The 22,502-nt window shown below is 37.4% G+C and overlaps 1 protein-coding gene across 1 annotated transcript in view; it reads right to left on the reverse strand.

The window, feature by feature from the left end:
* Positions 1–11,159, reverse strand: part of LOC106130408 (nephrin) — a 348,487-nt gene extending 337,328 nt beyond the window's left edge. The window contains exon 1 of the mRNA XM_060951944.1: positions 10,955–11,159. The gene's annotated coding sequence lies outside the window, so the exon portion shown is untranslated. The remainder of the gene's footprint in view (positions 1–10,954) is intronic.
* Positions 11,160–22,502: the final 11,343 nt, after the last annotated feature.

Below are 22,502 nucleotides of genomic sequence, written 5' to 3' on the forward strand. Positions count from 1 at the left end.
AAGCGGGCTGCTACTAATTACTATGAAAAAAATACTACATAGCTACATTAATTCCCATCATGCTGAAAATGAGTATAATTATTTAAAACACAATCAAAAGCATTATTTCAAAATTCCCCATGATTCCGGTTTAAGGAAAAAAATTTACTCACGGTCAAAGGTAAAAAATGGGTGTATCGCAATTTTCTTTAAAACGGTAAGTTTTTCAAATCGGAAAATTACTTCAGACATAAATTGTAGATCATAAAGTTATCTATAAAAAAGGTATCAATAATTTTTTTCAACAAAGCTACCGTTTCTGTGATATAACGATGCAAAAAGTTGCAAGCGTCATAATCTGCACACGTTTCCACGCCACCTCTGAGGTAGTGTACTATTAGCGCGTTTTTTTTTAACATTTTTATTATTAAACTTGAAAAAGTCTGAAATAGGTTAGAATAAACACGTGTTTTCACTACGCAGTGGCACTCAAGACTAACTTTCGCATTTATTATTTAAAAAAAAAAATAGAATAACCCTAAGTGAAGAAAATCATCTTAGGACAATAATAAAGATTACAATTATCAAATTCAATGCAATAATCAAATTAAAACTAAAACTACTTATAAAAAGAAGGAAAAAAAATGACTACAAACTAAAATTTAATTTATAAATTGTACAGTCCTTGCATAGCATCAACATGCGGGAATGTGCCCAGAAGGCTGGCAGCATTGCCAATTCGAATGGCAATGCTGATTCTCTGAGCCAGATAATTTCCAGCCCTCCGGTCAAGAGATACCTCAATTAGCTTTTTCGACAATTGTCGGAAAAGCTGATGGGCAGATAGGCCCCCCGGTCCCAGAGTTTCTACCCCAAAAGGTTCAAAAGTATAGATATTACCGATAACTACATATTTGCGCCTTTTGAGGTTTTTTGCCTCATTTGAAGCAGAACGGCCTTAGATTTAGTAACCTGAAGATGAGACGGCGCAAGTGTGTCGACACAAGTAGCATCCCACACCAAAGGCCGCCCCAATCTCCAGGGTACCAAAGTCATACCATCCGGTCTCTTGGCATCATCCCGAGCCAGACCGTTTGGTTCTAGAACGGCTGGAACATGGATGGTGGCAAGAGCACGGAGGATTGTATCATTTAGGGCGGCATGGCGCCCTAAACGGCCGGCACTCCTAGGGCATGAGAGGCCGTGGTGTCCATAGCCGACAACGGTATCCCCGCAAGGACAACTATTATTAAAGACTAACGGTATTTCATGTGTTGAGCATTCTGAGATAAAGCAGCTATACGACCCTAGCCACGTACACAATTAAACAGAGAGACAGATGTTGTCTCAAGGTTTCACTACAGTATAAATGAAGGGACTGGGTTTCATTATACTTATGTATATTTTATATTTTGAATTCAAGTTAAAATTACCGACAGAACAATATTTTTACTTATATTACTGCTACATAGAGTATATACGAGACGTGCTTATGTATATTATGACGCTTGCAACTTTTTGCATCGTAATCATCATCATCTTCATTTTCATCTCAGAAACGGTAGCTTTATTGAAAAAAAAATATTCATTCCTTTTTATAGATATCTTTATGATCTACAATCTATGTCTGAGGTAATTTTCCTATAAAACTTACCGTTTTGAAGAAAATCGTGAAAATCCCATTTTCTTACCTTTGACCTTGGGTAATTTTTTTCCTTAAACCGAAATCATGGGGAATTTTGAAATAATGCTTTTGATTGTGTTTTAAACAATTATACTCATTTTCAGCTTGATGGGAATTAATGTAGCTTCATTCCTATTTTTTGGTCTAAATTGACCGGACTGAAAATAAAATGGAGAAATAAACCATCTACGCGAAGACCGACATCCGCGCGGACGGAGTCGCGGGGGAAAGCTAGTTTTGTAATAAATAGGTACTTATCTATACTAATATTATAAAGCTGAAGAGTTTGTTTGTTTGAACGCGCTAATCTCAGTAACTACTGGTTCGAATTGAAAAATTCTTTTTGTGTTGAATAGACCATTTATCGAGGAAGGCTTTAGGCTATATTACATCACGCTGCAACTATAAGGAGCGAAGAAATAAAGGAAAATGTAAAAAAAGGGGAAAATTATTCACCCTTGAGGGCTTCAATGATGCCCAGAATAACTATTCCACGCGGCCGGAGTATATCAATATGTTCCAATCAGAAAAAAGTTCCGTTTCTCATCATGCCCTGGCCGGGATTCGAACCCTGCACCACATAGGCCGTCAAATTCACAAACGCAGGTTGAATTTCACCCCTATGATAATCTTAGTCAAACATCCTGTATGTTTGTCGTATCACCACGTCACGTAAACAGAGAGTAAGGACTGAATTTCGATCACATGTTCCTGTTTACACAATAAATACGCAGTTTTATCCCTTACGAATGCCTTGTGCCGTGTGGTTCCCGGCACCAGTACAAAAACAAATAGGGGTCCAAATTTAAACAATAATGTATTTAGCTTGTAATTTAGAATAGTTTTTTTATTATTATTATAAAATAATTAATATTAGTTTAAATTATTTAATTATGTATATTTATTATTAGTACTTTTCTGTTTAATTATAAACAATTGTATGTAATATTTATAAACAAATAAAATTCTCCTATATCGGTCAAAAAAAAAAAAACAAATAGGACCACTCCATCTCTTTCCCATGTATGTAGTAAAAGGCGACTAAGGGACTTGCTTATAAACTTGGGATTCTTCTTTTAGGCGATGGGTTAGAAACCTGTCACAATTTGCATCTCAATTCTATCATTAAGCCAAATAGCTGAACATGGCCATTCAATCTTTTCAAGACTGTTGTCTCTGTCTACCCCGCAAGGGATATAGACTTGACCATATGTATGTATGATACAGACAGACCCGTCAATCTCATAACACCCGTTTTGTGCGTTGAGCGTTAAAAAAATATATACTAAAATTACCTTAATAGTGCTGCGAAAATTGCGATTCCCCTTATCCCTCAAATCCCCCGTCAAGATCCTAATGTTTGTCATCCACACACATTGACTGACAAACAGACAGGTTTCTTATCGAAACATCTGCCCGAATTTCCAACACTACCCCGAAAACTATCAAGGAAATTTCTACTTTAAAATTATAGTTATAACGTTTAAATTCCCTGATCGTGATCAAATAGAATCTTAACAGAGGATAATGAGCTTTAAGTTGATGTAGTAAGAATAATAATCGATCGATTACTTAATCATTGAATTACCATGTCAATAAGGTGTAGGAAGTTTTAAGTGATATATAGATAAGTGCGGTTGATATTCCTGTAATTTAGATAAGAAAATGGGCGGGATATTTTACGAATCAGTCGAAAATGTGGGACGAATAGGACTATGCCAAGTCTATCACGGCAAAGGTCAGGTCAAGAGTACCGTTAATTGATGACCTTACATTACCCCTCTTGAAGAGAGCCCGGAGCGTCTTTTGACAATGTTCCTGGATTGGGTGAGTCAGGTTTTTACACGAAGCGACTAACGTCTTACCTCGCAACCTTTTCAGGAGAATCTAACCCATTTTGGTCATTGGATGAATGACTATTGCCTAAGTCTCCTTTTACGACAGTGATTCTTTTCTATTTAATGCCGAAACTACTAAAAATAAAAATAATAGGTAGTAAATTAAACTAACAATAATTAAATAACTTGGGATTCTTCTTTTAGGCGATGGGCTAGCAACCTGTCACTATTTGAATCTCAATTCCATCATAAAGCCAAACAGCTGAACGTGGCTTATCAGTCTTTTCAAGACTGTTGGCTCTGTCTACCCCGCAAGGGATGTAGACGTGATTATACGTATGTAAACTAACAATACGTCGTAACTTAGGTGATTAATGGGTTGATTACGTTTGTGTAGCGGGAGCGGTAGATGGGGCTCGACAGCCACAAAGGGAAGATCTTCCGCCAGGCTAGGTGTGATACCTGGGGAACCGCGCGACAGACGATGATGAGTCGAAGGTTGTATTTATGCTCCAATCTCTGTTTGCGCGATTTAGATTCTTCGCTGCTATTGGCCGAGCGCGTCAACGTCTTCGCTATGATTGGTAGATTGTGGTTGAACATCAGTAATGTCGCAACACATCAATTTCAGGAGCTGGTCGGTCAAAAAATGTCACCTACACCTTTCTTCCCCCCCTCAACGTTGAATCGACGACAAAAATAATCATATATTGTTTGTAACATTACAGAAAATTACCACCCCGAAACACATTACAAGTTTTATCAATATAATACAAATTGTGTATGTTTGTTTATACGTACGTGTCATTAGAAAGTTAGCGGGAACGGATATCGGTAGTTCCACAATTATGAGTTTAAGCAACTGTGCTGAGATGCACACTACATAATACATACATATGTAAAATCATGTCTATATACCTTGCGTGGTAGACAGATAATAATAGAATAGGACTAGACTAGAATAGTGGTTGTCGTAAAATGCGATTAAGGGATAGGGTTATAAACTTGGAATTTCTCTTGAAGGCGATGGGCTAGCAACCTGTCACTTTTTGAATCTCAATTCCATTATAGAGCCATACAGCTGAACTTGAGCTTTCAGTCTTTTCAAGACTTTTGGCTCGGTCTACCACGCAAGGAATATAGACGTGAAGTGACGTTAGTTAGACCTCACTTAAAGTTCACTTTCAGTCCCAATGGTTGATGGTAAATAATGCTTCTAGCATTAAGTCCGCCAATTGTGCTATACATTTGTATTAAGTTGATACAATAAAGATTAAATAAATGCCGTATGGTTCCCGGTACCAATAGAAAAAAGAATAGGACCACTCCATCTCTTTCCCATGGATTTCGTAAAGGACTAAGGGATATGCTTATAAACAAGCCTAATAGCTGAACTTGGCTTATCAGTATTTTCGAGACTGTTTGCTCTATCTACCCCGCAAGGGATATAGACGTGATTTTATGTATGTATATATATGTTATTAAGATTAAATAAACTAACCTGAGGGTCTATAACATTTTTTTTTATCTAAAGCGTGCTCATAACAAAACCCAATTAATTAAGAACCCTATTAAGGGCTAAACACACGAACAATTAGTCATAATTAGACCACGAATCGGTGACATGTCCGAATCAACCCTAACTGTGTAGAAATGAATGTGAACCACTGACTTCAATAACACAAGTGGCTGGACCAAACATTTTTATACAACATACTACTATACTACTAGCTATCGCCCGCGATTCGTTAGCCGTTAAAGTACACTGAAAACCCTGGCATCTTAGGTGGAGAATATTTTGTATATTAGCTTCTAAGAGACGATCTGCGAAAAGCGCATTCAATAGGAGCAATAGTTTTTTCGTGTTGAGACACAAACATACAGAGAGGAATTTTAAAAAGCACATTTTTGTCTACTGCTGGTGTAATAACGATTTATTACCAAATATAATATTTTAATTAACTATTACAAAAACCTAGGGGAAAGCGTAAGGTATTTTAATTACAATTCCATCATTAATCCATAAGCTGAAGGTGGCCTGTCAGTTTCTTAAGACTGTTAACTCTGTCTACCACACTAGAGATATAAACGTGATTATGCGTATGTATGTTTTAAAAAGAAAGGACAACATTTTAACTTTTCACAAAATGCCGAAAATTAATAGATCATTTTCGCATTGCCAATACGAAGTCCAGACTACATTATAGAGGTCAATGATAACCCTTTGGAAATGAAAGTTAACCCGCTGGAAACAAAAGGTGTCGTCGACTCCGGAGCCACAAAAAGCGTCCATTTTTCATGAAACCCTTTATGGTTGTGAAAGATAAAAAAAAAAATCTAGACATTTTAATGGTCCATATTGTGTTAACTTTTGCTTTTCGTTTGCGACAGGGTTCCGTACTTCCAAATTGGAAAACGATGCTGTCTATCGATAATACACACACACACATACATAATGACGTCTGTATCCCTTGCGGGGTAGACAGAACAAACAGTGTCGAGAAAACTGACAAGGCCACGTTCAGCAGTTTGGGGTAATGATAAGAAATGAGATTCAATTAGTGACAGATAGCTAGTCCATCGCCTCAAAGAATAATGTCAAGTTTATAAGCCTATCCCTTAGTCGCCTTTTACGACATCCAAAGATGGAGTGGTCCTATTCTTTTTTTATTGGTGCCGAAAACCGGGATAGATAGATTATATGTATGTGTGTATTTACCAAAAGACTTCTCTGTTATTTTTTTTTTATTTGTTAGTAATAGGTATTGTAAAGTTTTTCTATTATATAGAAATCTATTTTATCAAGTGCCGGATATCACACGTACCTACCGTACAGATCCCACACTCGCTTCTAAGTCCCTTATTCCATATTCCACACCTGTTTCCCTTTCTCATTACGTCTATAAAAATCTGTGATAGGAAACCTGTGTATTTCCAACCCGCACACATTTTTGTGCACAGACTAAAAATACCAGAATTTTCGCGCTAAAAATCCGAACGCACCGTTATTTTTGCTTAGAAAACTTCGTGTGTTCCATTCGTTAGAATTTTTCACCTAAAATTTGTTAACAATGGATTTTTTTTTTTTTGGAAAATAAAAATAGTTATTTTTCGTGCGAGTGGACTCGTAAAAACGAATGAAAAACTATGCCTTTTAAAAGGAATGTATTTTTAACTCCCGTAGGAAAAAAGAGAGGTGTTATAAGTTTGACGTGTCTGTCTGTGGTATCATAGCTCACAAACGGATGAAGCAATTGAAAATTTGTTTTTTTTTTTTGGATTAAATGTGATTTACTTGTGAGTGTTGTCAAATATGTTTGATCAAAATCGGTTGAGCCGTTTAAAGGTTGTGGGAATTGAAAGTGGTGAAAGAAGGCCGAATGTCGGCGAATATACTTGAGTGAAAGCGCACTGATAGAGAATATTGATTTGATGATTTGATCGAGAGTGTTCTTACCTTACCCCCGGTGCAAAAAAGATATGTGTTAAAAGTTAAATTTGTGTCGGGGGTATTTTAATTTCATTTACGAAGCAATCATCGCTTTATGACGACATTGAGATTTAATTAGTGACAGACTGGAACATCGCCTACTAAATTTATAAGCCTATCTCTTAGAGATGGTTTCCCAAATTCCCACGGGAACAGAAATTATCCGTTCTATTCAGGCAAAGCTGCCGATAATAATTGGTTTATCTTAGATATATATAAAATTCTCGTGTCACAATGTTCGTTCCCGTACTCCTCCGAAACGGCTTGACCGATTCTCATGAAATTTTGTGAGCATATTGAGTAGGTCTGAAAATCGGCCAGCATCTATTTTTCATGACCCTTAGTGATAAGGGTTGTCCAGTCCACCCTTAACATTTGTTTTTTAACTAGAAATTATTTGAAAATTATTTATATAGTAAAACATCGTTTGCCGGGACAGATAGTACTTAATATTAGTTTAGCCTGTCACCCTAAAGTATTTCAATACTAGAAAAGAATAGATTTATTTTCAAAATTGGACCCAGGGTACCTTAATAGGTACCCTCAGTAGGTTATCCTACTGACGCAATATAACTGCGTGCCGTGCCGTGTGGTTCCCGGCACCAATACAAAAAAGAATAGGACCACTCCATCTCTTTCCCATTGATGTCGTAAAACGCGACTAAGGAATAGGCTTCCAAACTTGGGATTATTTTTTAGGCAATGGGCTAGCAACCTGTCACTATTTGAATCTCAATTCTATCGTTAAGCCAAATAGCTGAACGTGGCCATTCAGTCTTTTTTTTAAGACTATTGGCTCTGTCTACCCCGCAAGGGATATAGACGTGACCATATCATGTATGTATAATATAACTCGAAGTTTAATTCTATCAACTACCGCTTCTATGTGTAGAAGAAGCAGCGGAACAAACTACACTGCAGCATTTTCACCGGACGTCAATTTACAAAATATAGATCTCTAAAATCTAAATCATAGACCAATTAACATATTCTACATTAAAAAAATTGTGAATACGTATAAACTAAACGAATCACTGTCTGCTCTGTTTAATCCGTTTGAGATAAAGACGTGATTGTATGTATGTACATACATACATACCTACATACAGTCACGTCTATATCCCTTGCGGGGTAAACAGAGCCAACAATCTTGAAAAGACTGAATTGCCACGTTCAGCTATTTGGCTTAACGATAGAATTGATATTAAACTAGTGACAGGTTGCTAGCCCAACGCCTATAAAAGAATCCCAACTTTGTAAGCCTTTCCCTTAGTCGCCTTTTACGACATCCATGGGAAAGCGATGGTGTGGTCCTATTCTTTTTTGTATAGGTGCGGGGAACCACACGGCACTTGTATGTATGTTACTAGTGACATTCTAGTCCACTACGGCCGCTATCAAATACTAGTTTTGCAATGAATTTGCATTATACCAACGAAATGAAGATTAATTAATTAAAACCAATAATTTATACTAATTGAACATAGTGTCAGATAGTTATTGATTGGGCAGGTAAATACCACTCCTTGAACTGTTGGTTAGGCTTAACCTACTAGTTCTGTTAGTTTGTTTGTTTGTTTTTAATATCTTTACAATCTATAACATCTATACATACGAAAGAACACAAAAATACAGTAAATTTGTAAGACAAAATATGCAAAGGCGGACTTATCACATTTAGGGATCTCTTATAGTGCCGTGTGGTTCCCGGCACCAATGAAAAAAGAATAGGACCACTCCTTCTTTTATCATGGATGTCGTAAAAGGCAACTAAAGGATAGGCTTATAAACTTGGTATTCTTCTTTAAGTCGATGGGTTAATTTGAATTTCAATTCTATTATCAAGCCAAAAAGTTGTACGTGACCTATCAGTTTTTTCAAGACTGTTAGCTCTGTCTACCCCGCAAGGGATATATACGTGTCTATATGTATGTATGTATGTTCCAGTTAACCACTGAATAATTAAGAGGAGAATTTTTCGAATATGGCAGAATTTTTGAATACTTAAGTTTCTTATTTCAGTCAAGAGAGAGGCTAATAAACTTGGGATTCTTCTTGTAGGCGATGGGCTAGCAACCTGTCTCTCAATTCTATCATTAAGCCACACAACTGAACGTGGCCTGTCAGTAGTTTAAAAACTATTGGCTCTGTCTATCCCGTAACGAATAAAAGTGATTATGAGAAAAATATGGAGTGGTCCTTTTCTATTCAAATGACGAGATCCGCACGGCACCCAGCAAGTATTTTAGGTAGGCGGGTCATCTAAATACCTACCTACATTATATAATAATCTGTTTCCTACAATCTTCCACATATAGGTACCTACCTAGACTAAAACTAATTAAATTTGCTAGTTGTTTTGGGCATCATTGAAGCCCTCAAGGATGAATAATTTTCCAAGATTTTTTCACATTCCATTATTTCTTCGCTGCTTATAGTTCCAGCGTGATGTTACGAGTATATAGCCTAAAGCCTTTCCGTGTGGTTCCCGGCACCAATACAAAAAAGAATAGGACCACTCCATCTCTTTCCCATGGATGTCGTAAAAGACGACTAAGGGATAGGCTTACAAACTTGGGATTCTTTTTTAGGCGATGGGCTAGCAACCTGTCTCTCAATTCTATCATTAAGCTGACACAGCTGAACGTGGCCTTTCGGTAGTTTAAAAACTATGGGCTCTGTCTATCCCGTAACGAATAAAAGTGATTGAGAAAAATATCCACTGCATATTTTCCTTTTCTATTAAAATGACGAGATCCGCACGGCACCAAGCACGTAGATTAGGTAGGTAGGTCATCTAAATACCTACCTACATTATATATAATCTGTTTCCTAGAATCTTCCACATATACCTACCTAATGGAAACTAATTAAATTAGCATGAATATTAAACACTAGCTGTGCCCGCGACTTCGTCCGCGTGGAATAGTTGTTTTGGGCATCATTGAAGCGCTAAAGGATGAATAATTTTCCCCGTTTTTTTTTCACATTTTTCATTATTTCTTCGCTTCTTATAGTTCCAGCGTGATGTTATACTATAGCCTAAAGCTTTCCTCGATAAATGGTCTATTCAACACAAAAATAATTTTTCAATTCGCACCAGTACCTAGTTCCTGAGATTAACGCGTTCAAACAAACAAACAAACTCTTCAGCTTTATAATATTAGTAGGTACCTATAGATAGTGTGTTGAGCGTCAGTGGTTATGCGATTACTCTGGAAAATGTACCCCTTCGTAGGTACGTACAGATTTGAATCCCACAGCGGCTATTTAACTTCGTATTAACTATAAATTTGTAGGTACGTACGTACCGTAGTTTTATTGCTAACCAATGCTTCGACAATGCGATCTGAACTTCAGAATTGGATGTGTAACAATGATCCAAAATGGGTTAGGTTACTCTGCAAATGTCGCGTAGGTTTAGGATGTAGGGACCTACCTCTAACCTCAAGTACCTATCACATTTAGTCAGTTAGCAGTCGGTGTAATGCAGCAAGCAGAATATGCTAGTGGACTGCTTTAACTTTACCCTCAATTGAGATTTGTATTCAGCTTAGTAGAACATGAGAAGAGGAAGGTCATTTTACTAAAAGAGTCTTAAATATGAAAGTGAAAGATTTAAGAAATAGGGGAAGACCGAAAAAGAGATGGATGGATGGCGTAAAGGATAGTATGAGGAGAAAGGGAGTGAGATGGCAATTGACAGAAGTAATTGGAAAAAACTAAAATACTGTGCCGACCCCGCGTAAAAAGTGGGAAAAGGTTACGACGAAGAAGATTCAGCTTATTAGCAGAAAGCTTACATCAAATTTCCACTATACAATTGCCAAACTAGACGCGTAGGTATTTCAAAATGTTAAACAGTTATCATAATTTGCTTCTTATTAAACACACTTTGTATTCCAATTGTAATAATTATCCAAACGGGGAAAATTATACCCTAAAAATGTCTGATTTACTAACCTGTCAATTCCAGTAGGTATCCAAGCAAAGACTCAGTTTTACACGCACCAAAACACAACACTGTAAATTTTTATTCACCATCCGTCACATAAAAAGCACACATTACATTTCAAGATGAGATTTACACAGAAACCCGTTTAAATGCATCTGTTCTACATCGCGGTTTTAACGATGTTTTAGTGAAGGAAGCGCGGACGTTCCTCCCCTCACGTCTATAGACCATGAGCGAAAATGCCCGACTGACGAAAACGGGAGGCGGCGCGGAAATCGGGCGCCAAGGATTATGAAAAATACAGAGCTCGCGGGATTATTACAATTCGATATTTGAATTTTGATTTTTTATCTGTTGACGCCGCAGTGCCAGTGTTTATTTAGTTTTATTTATTTTTAATCCACCTGTCCCGGTGTTAGGTATAGATAACAAATTAAATTCATATTTCGAATGCGTTTCCGTTAACGGAAAGAAATAGGTATGTTTTTGTTTGATCGACGAAGATTTCTTATACCTTTATCCATTCTGCGTATTTTAAAAACTATTAGATGTATAAAGTTAATCAATATTGCAGAAGAATTATTACCTAGTGTTGCACAAAACGTTGAACCTAATACATATCTATCTACCTACACTTACCAAAGATGTTTTACTAATTTGTCTATACTTCCCTTTCAAATCTAAATATATTAAACCATAGCTTTTACGCAGGGCTTCGCTCCCGTGTTTATTAACAGTTGTTTTTGATTATATTCGTTACATACAAAAGTACAAATTATTTCTTTATTTTACTAAGGAGTAAGTATAAAAGAGGACACTGACTGACTTTATCAAAGTACAGCCGAATTTGCTGGGTCTAGGGACTTAAAATTTGCCGTGTAGGTTCTTTATGTGGTGGTGGAAATTCCCGCGGGAACGGAAATTAGAGGGATTAATTGTTTTTTATTGCTACTTTACACTTTACGTTTCACGTTTACATCCCTGGCGGGGTAGACAGAGCTAACAGTCTTGAAGAGACTGATAATAACGCATAATAACAAACTGAACGATTCTGAAATAAACATGAAAATGACGAATTTTTATTTTTAGGTTTTTTTTTTATTTTAAACACATAAAACCCAAGAAAGCTTTTCATTTCTTTAAAAATCATTATGGTTTAAAATGTTTCATAATAATGAATAAAAATTTACATTGAGTAGTTAGATGTTACACTTTCTCCGTAGTTTACTGTACAATTCACGACGAAACAAGAAATAAAACTCACGAGTGCAACATTTTCTAAACAAAACACAATCAAACGTTACTTTTACCAGGAATCACTAATTAAAGTAACGCTTCCGCTTACAAACGTTACATTTTATGGGTTAAGCAATGTAAACATTTAACCGAGTTAAAAAAGGAAGTTCGAGTCGTGTAACAAAAATGTCGAGTGAAGTACCCTATGTATTTTCCGTAGCCTTACTGTTAAGCTACATTTTATTCTAGAACTGGCCTCAATTAATACCGATGCCATCTCTACAAATATATACACCCTATCTTAGCAATTATGTTGCCGATTGTAAGTGAAAGTATGTACTCATAAATTAATGAGATAATAGAAAAGCCTCCTAGAGATTTATAAACATATACACAAAACCACGTCTCTTTACTGGTAGGGTAGGCAGAGACTTTTACAACAACTAACCATAATTAGAAAAAAAAATAGGTAATAAGCAGAGATCGGAATAGGTAGATAGATTTTATGTACTTGCATCATGAATTACCATAGAAAGCATAACATAGATAAGCCTCTTTTCCGGGATTCCATTTCAGTACTTACGGGATTGAACTGAATATTATAAACTACAACACATGAAATTTATAGAAAGCAAGTAAAGCTATTTAAATTGTTTTTTAAGCATTTTAATTAAGTAAAATTTAACTTTTTGACCAATCGTAAGTTACTATATGACTAGTGTAGTAGTTTTTTGTTGTACCTACGTTTGCTATAAACTAGCAGTCAATCCGATTGATATGATATAAAATGAAATGATGAAATTTTAAAAATTCTTATACTTACAGTAAACTACATTGTGCGCGGGTAACATAGGACATTTTACGTGAACGAAGCCGGGGAAAACAGCTACCACTTATATATTCTTCATCCCACTTGTAAAAATTCCGGAAAAAATCTTAATAGTTTACAAATCCCGCAATCCCGGAGGCATGTCCATATTAATATATACGTTTCAGTTCATTGACCCCAATTCAATCTACCTGTTCGGATCTCTGGTAATAAGTATTTTATTTATTCAAAAACTATACAAAATATGAATAGGTACAATAATAAAAGTAGTGTTTTCGAAAGACAGGATTTTTTAAATATAATAATGTTAAGTGCGCTTGACCTTAATCTGCCTGGTGATAAGCACGATGAGTCTTAAGTGGTGCACCCAAGCTCAAAAGTGCTTATCCACTCTTGCCTTGTAAATCCCCAAGTTAAATGTATCGGGGAAGAGAGATAGATGCGGGGAGGGAATCCAAATCGCAGCCGTTCGCATGATACAAAATTATTTTAAGCAAGTTTTAACGAATATTGAGTGAAACAGAATCAGTTCTGTAAGTTCTTTAACGTGTAGAGATAGTAATACTGGCTTAAAGATTACATCTCTTTATCGTAGCGATTAAAGTTAGATGTTTGTGGATTGTTTTGCATATGAATTGTATGTTTATTTGTGTTGTATGTTATGTAATTACAATTAACATTTTACGATAATACTACATACATAAAAAAACGTACTTTTCTTTTTAAATAAACGCTTCTTATCCTGTGTGGTTTCTGGTACTTCAGAAGAAAAGAATCACTCCATATCTTTCCGATCAATGTCGTAAAAGGCGACTAAGGGAAAGGCTTATAAATTTGGTTTACCTCTTATAGGCGATGGGCTAGCAACCTGTCAATATTTGAATCTCAGTCCTATCATGAAGCCATACACTGAACTGACTGTTGGCTATGTCGACCCTGCAAGGGATATAGACGTGACTATTAGTATGTATGTTTAACTGACGATAGTACTATCAATATCATCAATAGCCACTACACATTTACCTACCTGTACTTGCCACTTCTATAGTCTTACCATTCCGAACTCTATGATTCCTCAAGATGTCTCCCTTAATGTTAAATTTAGTATTTTTCCATCCTTCATTGCAATGATTATTGCGATGTATTGATGATTTAACCGTTTATTAGATCAATATCTCGTTTCTAGACTTCCTCGAACTATTGCATAATAATTAAGTATGCAAATACTTACTTGGGAAAATTGTTATCACAGCTTACTCACGATCGCTGTGGGTGGATCTGAATCGGCTTTTACGATAACTGGATACTAATTATGAGCTTATTTAGTCCCTTGATCGGCTGTTACGGTGATTTTCCATCAGGCATGCGTTTCTAATTGGCGGAACGTAAGTAGAAGTATTAGATCTAAACCTACCTCTCTTCGACCTTGAAACAACGATTCGATTTAAGTTAGGTACATTAGTTTGAGTACTAACCGACGATCTGAATCCGAATCCGAAGACCTGCATATTTAGGCAACTGGCTAGGTTTTCCTTCAAAGGTTGCGAATATCAGACCGGAGTCGCTTTGTGTATCCCTCCTTCCACTCCTTTCCCTTCTCACGGGAAGAGAAGCTCATAAATGGTGGAAAAGCACCTTTAAGGCATTTACGAGTGCCACATTCTATCAGCTAGTCAATAGGTCAACATATTGCATATTAAATAGCATATGCTGAATACTGTGTGTGTTAATATAAAATTCCGTTTCCAAATCGCGATACACTATCGTTGTTTCGCTCTTTCGTTACGACGTGATAAGAGACAGCGATAGTTTTTCGCGCGAAAAAAATGGCGTCGCGCGCGCCGTTCCGCGGGGGCTGGTGAGTATAGTTTAAGGACCACTATTGTCTCACAATTCGGAGAAGTGACTGGCTAGCCGGCTACAATACAGATTTTTCGCCAATCTTATCTTCCGACGCCTTCAAAGGTAGAATGTGTGTTAACAGAAACTGTGCTCGAATACTTGAGACCTATGTATATTGTGAACGTATTCAAGGAATAAATAAATGATTAAATTATTAAAGTCTATATACATACATATAGTCACGTCTATATCCCTTGCGGGGTAGACAGGGCCAACAGTTCTGAAGAGACTGACAGGCCACGTTCAGCTGTTTGGCTTGATGATAGAATTGAGATTCAAATAGTGACAGGTTGCTAGCCCATCGCCTTAAATAAGAATCCAAAGTTTAAAAGCCTATCCCTTTGCCGCCTCTTACGACATCCACGGGAAATGAGATGGAGTGGTCCTATTATTTTTTATATCGGTGTCAGAGAGACGTTGTGGCGTGTGGTTCCCCACACAAAGTCTCTATTAAGATATTTTTTATTCATAGATATCACGTCTATATCCCTTGCGGGGTAAACAGAGCCAACAGTCTTGAAAGGACTTAAAGGCCACGTTCAGCTGTTTGGCTTAATGATAGAATTGAGATTAAAATAGCCATATAATAATATTTTTTATAAAGATATTTTTTTGCAGTGCCGTGTGGTTCCCGGCACCAATACAAAAAAGAATAGGACCACTCCATCTCTTTCTCATGGATGTCGTAAAAGGCGACTTAGGGATAGGCTTACAAACTTGGGATCCTTTTTAAGGCGATGGGCTAGCAACCTGTCACTATTTGAATCTCAATTCTATCATTAAGCCAAATAGCTGAACGTGGCCATTCAGTCTTTTCAAGATTGTTGGCTCTGTCTACCCCGCAAGGGAAATAGACGTGACGATATGTATATGTATGTATATTTTTTTGCAAAAAATTTGCAAAATCACAACAAATGCTACATAATGAATTTTAACTAGGCCTCGTAAAAGGCGTAACTTCATACAGATAACCTAATTACGTTTACGTATGGCGTCGTAAGGAAATTACACGAGGGTAATAGGATTTTACGCGTGTTCCGTGCAAATGGGTTATTTATTATCGAAATATTGAAGTTAGGTAAGGAACTTAAGGTATAAAATCGAGTCTGGCTAAAGAGAAGTAACATGTGATCACGTCTTTGTTTCCTTACGGAGTAGACAGAGCTTGCAATCTCGAAAAGACTGGAGGTCACGATCAGCTAATGGTTTGGCTTAATGATGAAATTAAGATTCATAGAGACAGTTACAAGCTCAACGCCTTAATGAAGAATCCCAAGTTTGTAAACTTATTTCTTAGTCGCCTTTTACGACATCCATGACTTCAATGTCATTTAAAGATTAAACACATTATTGTTAACTAGTTAATAAGAACATTTTTGTGAAGAGCAAATAAACGTTAAATAAGCGTTATTTCTTCTTTTAGGCGATGGGCTAGCAACCTGTCACTATTTGAATCTCAATTCTATCATTAAGCCAAATAGCTGAACGTGGCCATTCAGTCTATTCACGACCGTTGGCTCTGTCTACCCCGCAAGGGATATAGACGTGACCTTATGTATGTATGAAATTTATGCGACCAAACCCACGGTCGGTGGCTAGTAGTTGATCATAATTTGTGTTTGTCAATTTCCGCCGAACATAATACGCCATAATTAGGTTGGTCGCTCCCATTGCACAATGCACTGGCCTTGTATGTCATGTAAAATATTTAGAGCACAGAATATTACTTTAACTTCTTAAACCTTAGGTGATTCAACCTATGGTTTGAGAAGTTTCAGTTATAAAACATACATACATACATAAAATCACGCCTCTTTCCCAGAGGGGAAAACTCAGTTATAAAACATCTCGGTAAGAATTAGTTTTATTGAGAAATAAGATATTCGGAAGGAGTGTGACGGCCCGTTTGTGAATACATACTTTAACATTTTTTATCTACACTAATATTATAAAGCTGAAGAGATTGTTTGTTTGAAGCGCTTATCTCAGGAACTACTGGGTCGAATTGAAAAATTATTTTTGTGTTAAATAGACGATTTATCGAGGAAGGCTTTAGGCTATATAACATCACGCTGCAACTATTAGGAGCGAAGAAATAATGGAATATGTGAAGAAAAGAACGGGGAAAATTATTCATCCGTGAGGGCTTCAATGATGCCCAAAATAATTATTCCACGCGCACAAATTACACAGATTAAGTTAGCCTCGAAGTAAGTTCGAGACTTGTGTTACGAGATACTAGCTCAGCGATACTATATTTCATAACAAATACTTAAATAGATAAACATCCATTACCCAGGGCAATTAGAAAAAGTTCTTTCCTCATCATGCCCTGCAGGCCAATTCTGCTATTTGTTAACCGAAACAGTTCGGATGCGTTTCAGCTTGGTTACAGTTGCGTTTATATTGTCAAACGGTATTCCAGTAACTTTACGTTGATAGCTGAAACGCAAATGAAACGGAAGCGGTTGTTTATTTGCTGCCGATGCAATACTGTAACTCTGGACTGTAACGGTAACGGAAGGTTACGTGTCCTTTAGCAGAATACGACAACCAAACCGTTTAGGCTGCGTAACCAATGCGTTACGGCTTCGTTTTGACAAATTGTTAGTAGAATACCAAAAGTTGTAATGAATGCGTTTCAGATCCGTTTCGGATTAAAATAAAATAGCAGAATTGACATGCTGGCCTGTATACGAACCCGGGACCTCCGGTGTCACAGACAAGCGTACTACCGCTGCGCCACAGAGGCCGTTAAGTTATAGTTTGTACCTTCGTTAATTTGTATCGGTGTTTCTCGCTCCAGTGACATAATACAGAACGCTCGAACAATGTGTCCGTTTGATCGTCCTAATAGCCCACAGCCGTTCGACATTGGTTACAATGTTAAAAGGTGCATGACACAATTATAACTAGCTTTTGTGCGTGACTTCGCGTCAGAGGTCGGATCCGAAATATCACATATTTATTCTTAAGAATAACCGAATACAAATAGAAAAAAGAATAGGACCGTTCCAACTATTTTCAATGGATGTCGTAAAAGGCGACTAAGGGATAGGCTTTTATACACGGGTTACAATGTTAAAAGGTCGGATCCGAAATATCACATTTTTATTCTTTAGAATATCCGAATACCAATAGAAAAAAGAATAGGACCACTCCATCTCTTTCCAATGGATGTCGTAAAAGGCCACTAAGGGATATGCTTATATACTTGGAATTCCTCTTTTAGGCGACGGGCTAGCAACCTGTCACTATTTGAATCTATCTCAATTCTATCACTAACTAACTTTAATGATTGTTGGCTCTGCCTACCCCGCTTTCCACTCCACCAGTCACATTTACACTCCCTTTGGTATATTTGCTTAGTTAACCTGCTTTCATTCATTCTCTGGACATGACCAAACCATCTAAGCATTCCCATTTCTATTCCTGTCACTATATCTATGTCAGGGTTGTAAACTGTGAAATAGAATCGTCATACCCCCGCTATGGGTTATAACATGAAAATCAAACATGTTATGACATGTCTTATCTTTAAATTGAAGTTAGAATTACTTCGCCTTGAGCTGAGAACTTAATAATTTGATGGAGACTATTTCTATTTTATTATTGAGTACTAGCTGTGCCCGCGATTCGTCCGCGTGGAATAGTTGTTTTGGGCATCATTGAATCCTTCAAGGATGAATAATTTTCCCCTTTTTTCAAATATTCCATTATTTCTTTGCTCCTTATAGTGGCAACGTGATGTTATATAGCTTAAAGCCTACCTCGATAATTGTCCTATTCAACACAAAAATAATTTTTCAATTCGAACCAGTAGTTCCTGAGATTAGCGCGTTCAAACAAACAAACTGTTCAGTTTTATAATATAAGTGTAGATGTGAATTTATTTGAAGAGCTGATGACAGATGGGGCCTAAAAGTCCTCGAGTAAAGACCACGTGCCAGTGCCGTGTGGTTCCCGGCCAAAACAGAATAGGACGACTCCATCTCTTTCCCATGGATGTCGTAAAAAGCGACTAAGGGATAGGCTTACGAACTTGGGATTCTTTTTAAGGCGATGGGCTAGCAACGTGTCACTAGTTGAATCTCAATTCTATCGTTAAGCCAAATAGCTGTACGTGGCCATTCAGTCTTTTCAAGACTGCAACCCATACAGGCTCTGTCTACCCCGCAAGGGATGTAGACGTGGCCATATGTATGTATGTAAAGACCACGTACCTACCAGTAAGACGCCCTGTAGTGATTCGCTTACCCTCCGTCTTAACAGCTCTCAGACACACACGCTCTCCGTACCTTCCATCATGAACTGCCGCCCAAAACCCATCATGGTGGCATGTGTGCTAGAGACGACATAATACTTCCTTCTCTTTCACTCGTATTCCAAGCATATACCCTATGCCGTGTGGTTCCCGGCACCAATAAAAAAAAGAATAGGATCACTCCATCTCGTTTCCATGGATGTCGTAAAAGGCGACTAAGAGATAGGCTTATAAATTTGGGATTCTTCCTTTAGGCGATGGGCTAGCAACCTGTCACTATTTGAATCTCAATTCCATCATAAAGCCAAACAGCTGAACGTAGCCTATCAGTCTTTTCAAGACTGTTGGCTCTGTCTACCCCGCAAGGGATATAGACGTGATTATATGTATATGTGTATAGACTACACGCCTTCTGTAAGATGGACCAATGACCTGGTGAAGTCTGCGGCCTCCACCAGAACGAGGTGGAAGTCATTGTCCTACAGCTGAAATGATAATGTGACTTTAGATCTGCAATCTATACTAATATTATAAAGCTGAAGAGTCTGTTATTAGAGTATAATATTATAAAGCTGAGGAGTTTGTTTGTTTGAACACGCTAAACTCTGGAACTACTGGTTCGAATTGAAAAAATATTTTTGTGTTAAATAGACCATTTATAGAGGAAGGCTTTAGGCTATATAACATCACGCTGCAACTTTTAGGAGCGAAGAAATAATGGAAAATGTGAAAATAAAACGAGGAAAGTTATTCATCCTTGAGGGCTTCAATGATACCTAAAATAACTATACCACGAGGACGAAGTCGCGGGCACAGCTAGTATATTTATAAAGGGACGTGTGATGACCTAAACGTGGTCCGTGGCGAAATGTGGTCTAAAACTATGGTGTTCTTAAAAATACTCGTGATCACTAAGCGAGCTAGTGACTAGTAATCGATAAAATATTCTTTACACTTTTTTTTTTCTCAGTCCGAACCAGCCGTCTTTTGATTCAGTTTTACAATAGAGCGGTCACAACTCTCAAATAAATGAGCATTCAGTGTTGTCAACTAAGAGCTTTGCGAAATTTAGCGCCTTTTTTACTCGTCAGCGCCCTAAGTTCGAAGTTATGGGCTATAAATTTTTTTAAAGTTCTGATATTGAAGGATGTCGTTTAATTTGTACGAATTTAATAAAAAATGGATTAAATGCGCCAAAATACCAAGGAAATGTCTGTAAGGTAATTACTAAACATTGTGTAAATTTTGGCGGAAAGCTTTTATAAGCAAAAAGAAAGCTTTCAAAAGTGAGCTTTTATACTCTTTTTGCTCGTCAAAATTGTCTCAGACATCTAGCGTTGTTTTCTTTTGCAATTGCATTTTTTGACCTTTCTCGTCGGCGAGAGTTGGCAACACTGGGAGCATTCACAGTGGCGGAGGAAGCACTCCATCTCGTCTCGACGCGATTCCACTCCATTGCGCATTTTGTAGGCACCGAGGCGAGAGATATTTTAAAAATCTTTTAGATATACTTAGACAATTTAAAATTTTAATAGACATGGCATTTTTCTTTTAGACATTGCGTTAGTAGCTCAGGCGCAATTCGCAATAGGTGTCTTTCGCAAAATGCCCCCTGGTCTCTTTCGCATAGTGTCTTTTTCGCATCAATGCACGACGCTGTGGCAACATCACTAATGTTACACGTCATCAGGCATCTCACCAGCCTGGCGGATGATCTTCCCTTTGGTGGCGGTCGAGCCCGAATCATCGCTCCCACTATTGTTTTTGAAGGCCGCTTCTAATCAATTTGTTATCGCAATGGCTGGGCGACCGAATCAATCGCGAGCGACGGACGCGTGGCAAGAGTTTTTGCTTGTTAAAATACCTGAATGGACGTGCGAGGTATTTGAGGGACGAATGGACAATTAACTTCTTACGGGCGTGTAAACGATCCTTTTTGTAAGCTCAATTAGTAATCTGTTTTGGGTGTCCGTGATTGAGTTGGAAACATTTTTAAGGTAAGCGTGCGTAACAAAAGAGGAGCAATTTGTTTTGTACTTACTAACTAACAAATTAGCGGCCTTGTTAGGAGATTGAATTATCAATGTAATTATTACGCTTGTTAATATTCAAAAGTTTGTTGAAGAAAAATATTTTTATCAATCGTTGAGTTAGTATCTAGTAGGTAACACAAGTCTCGAACTTACTTCGAGGTTAACTCAATCTGTGTAATTTGTCCCGTAAATATAAAAAAATAAAAATAAAGTAAGTTAGTGGACAGACTGCAAACATTTGGATAAATCTATCTTCTTGCTACTCCTGGGTATGCCTATTGTCAATGGTCCTGGTTTGGGCAAGTCAGTTTACACGTCTTGTCTCACCTCCACAACCTTTGCAGGGGAACCTAACCCATATTAGATCATGGTAAAAGCTCAACTATATGAATGATCCCTTAGTTACCTTTTACAACAGCCATGAGAAAGAGATGGAGCGGTCCTATTCTTTATTTATTGGTGCCGGGAACCACACGGCACGGCATTTATATATACAAGAGATAAAATTGCCGAAAATAAAAGCAGGTGGTCCTTTTTAAAACCAGTTCAATGAATATTAACGAAATCCTGATTCCAGAGTCGCGGCAGGTGCATCGGGAGGCCAACACTGGTATCTCATTCATCAAAAATAAATAAATAATTTGATTTGTCGTATGATCGATCGCATTCATTTAATGGATTCGTTTCGCCCGGTAGACCCAAAGCTCTCCTTGTTCCAGAGATGCCCTTAAATAGCGGCAGGAATAAAGAAAATAAAGAGATTGCAAAAATACGGTCTTTACTTTTCCACTGACAAAGCGAGACACCATACACATAATGACGCCTATATCTCTTGCGGGGTGGACAGAGACAACAGTCTTGTAAAGACTGATAGGCCACGTTCCGCTCTTTGGCTTAATTATAGAATTGAGATTCATATAGTGATAGGTTGCTAGCCTGTCGCCTTAAAGAAGAATCCAAAGTTTATAAGCCTATCCCTTAGTCGCCTTTTACGACATCCATAAGGAAGAGTTGAAGTATTATTTTTATAATGGTGCCGGGAACCACACGGCACAAAACACTATTCAAAAAACATTTTAAACACTTTGACATAAAACATTTTGACATAGAAATAAAAAAAAACATTTTGAAATCCAACCTTTTTGGTCATCCTCAACAACACTAAACCCGTAGATTCGTCCGCGCGAATTTACCGCCATCTACGACAAAAAGCAACACAACACCACGCCACCTACATAAGAATACTCGTAAGTTCGGAAAATCCCACGGTAACTAAAGTTTTTACCGGGACG

This window comes from Amyelois transitella, chromosome 27 (genome assembly GCF_032362555.1).
Source record: "Amyelois transitella isolate CPQ chromosome 27, ilAmyTran1.1, whole genome shotgun sequence".
Lineage (NCBI taxonomy): Eukaryota > Metazoa > Arthropoda > Insecta > Lepidoptera > Pyralidae > Amyelois > Amyelois transitella.